General features: G+C 40.2%; 1 non-coding gene across 1 annotated transcript; it reads left to right on the top strand.

Moving 5' to 3' along the window:
• The first annotated feature begins 204 nt into the window (after positions 1 to 204).
• LOC145356214 (U2 spliceosomal RNA) lies at positions 205 to 390 on the top strand. The gene has a single exon (XR_013889083.1). It is a non-coding gene; the product is annotated as a U2 spliceosomal RNA (small nuclear RNA).
• Positions 391 to 2,374: the final 1,984 nt, after the last annotated feature.

Raw genomic sequence — 2,374 nt, 5'->3', positions numbered from 1 at the left:
TACAATGAGTCCTCATAGCGTTGTCCTCCCTGGTTTAGAGATTGCCAAGTGATGCCATTTACTATCTATCGGGTAGAAGAAGAGCCACTGGTGGATGATGAGTGTCATTGGGAAACATGGGTCTCCACTCCGACTGGGTGAAGATGGATTGATGTTTCCTAATGTAGTGAATGATGTATACCACAGCTGGAGTTTCATAACATAAAACATGTCTCAGCCTTTTGGCTAAGATCAAGTGTAGTATCGACATGCTGTACTTGGTTGAAGTCATTAGGTTACATTTTAGCTTCATTTGAAGCAATTTTTAAAAGTGGCATCTTGGCCTTTTGGCCAAAGTGGCATCAAGCCTTGGAGGAGGAACTATACCTGCTCCAATCAGCTTGGATCATGTAGGTCAAGCCCAAGACAGAGGTGAGAGCCCTGTCTTGTCAGCTTGGATCTGGAATGTCCCAAATTGTTGGGACTCTGAATTGGCTTTAATTTGACTTGATTGGATTGGAATAAAGTAAACAAAAAAAAATTGCACTCAAAGCTCAAATTTAACATCAGATGCAAAAAGATGATTTGAAAACCTTTATCCCATCACTTGAAAAGCCTTCTCAAAGTCTTTATCCTGGTGCCTGTGCACTGTTCTGGAATGAGTAAGCTCATGCTTTCCATGACGTACATGCATGATATTAATCTTTAATTTAATCAACTGGTCAAATATATACTGTTTAAAGTTTAAGTTTATTTATTAATGTCATATTAACACTGCAATGAAGTTATTGTGAAAATCCCCTAGTCGCCGCACTCCGGTGCCTGCTCGGGTACAGTGAGGGAGAATTTAGTATGGTCAGTGCACATAACCAGCACGTCATTTGGATTGTGGGAGGAAACCCACGCAGACATAGGGAGAATGTGCAGACTCCACACAAACAGTGATCCAAACCGGGAATCGAACCTGGGCCCCAGTGCTGTGAGGCAGCTGTGCTAACCACTGTGCCACCGTGCCTTAAAAAGACTTTTAATAAAGCAAACCACTGTGCCACCGTATATTAAAAAGACTTATAATAAAGCAAACAAAGACACCAATTTAAGATGGCTGTCACATGTCACCTGACATGTCTGGTCTTACAAGTATATCAGTTTCTGGAAATTTCCAACCTTATCTCTCTCTCCCTTGTCTCTCAAGTTCAAGTCCTGATCTGTGTTAAATTCTGAATCCATTGCAGAGATAGAGAATTTCAAATGAAAGGAACCTTGAATAAAAAAATCATCGAGATTGGAAAAGATGAGTTAATTTTAAAGAAGGAGGCTCCAGAAATTGTAGTTTATGTTTGCCTCAGCTGTACTGGCATTTCTCAAACCATCGTGGAAAATAAGCTACCTCAGTCATCGGTATGAATGTAGGACTCATAAACAGAGGACACTACTTTTATTATTGAATTTTAATTTGGCCATAAAGTAACCTCCTACCGTATAGCGTGTCAGTGTGTGCGTGTGTATGTGTGTGCATGCGTGTGTGATGTATGTGTTATTTGTGTGTGTTTTCTGTGTATGTATGTGTGTGATCAGCATGTAAATGATTAAGTGCAGACACCAAATCAATACCTCATCGATATAAATTTCAAAAACTTGGTTAAGATCAATCAAGGAGTATGAAAAAAAGAGCAATTCCTGACACATACACCCGTAACAGTGGCCAATCTTCTACGGAACATTTGTCTGTCAAACGCACTCACCACACATAATAATACACCCATTTACACACACACTTACACACATTCACACACACTTACACACACAAACACACTCACACACTTGCACGCACACTCACTTACACACCCATTTACACACACTCACACATACACTTGCACACGCTAACACACTCACTTACATACTCACTAACACACACTCTTACACACACTAATGCACTCACTCACGCACACTTTTATACAATACATCATACACACTAGCACACACTCACTCATTCATACAAATGCACACACACAAAAGCATATATGCAGATATAAACACACACAAGCACATGGAAACACTCAAATGCGCACACACACACACACACACACACACACACACACACACACACACACACACACACACACACACACACACACACACACGCAACTTTAAACCTGGCTCTAATTTCTGGATCTGTATCCCGAACTCCACCTTGCTACTTCACTTCTTAGAAGCTTCTCTTTTTGAAATAGATAATCCACTAATGCTCCATGCTTACAAAATGCAGGTAATCCTCAACATACTGTGTAATAGTCCTGACACTTCATTGCAATATATTGTACAGCCTTGCACCTTTCTGTGTTGTAAAATATTGTGTTGTAAACTCAGGTCATTAAAAACTCTGAAGAGGTGT

This window comes from Carcharhinus amblyrhynchos, chromosome 20 (genome assembly GCF_965287045.1).
Source record: "Carcharhinus amblyrhynchos chromosome 20, sCarAmb.v2.hapA, whole genome shotgun sequence".
NCBI lineage: Eukaryota > Metazoa > Chordata > Chondrichthyes > Carcharhiniformes > Carcharhinidae > Carcharhinus > Carcharhinus amblyrhynchos.
The sequence above is the reverse complement of the archived record's forward strand: the minus strand, read 5'-3'. Positions and strand labels throughout refer to the sequence as shown.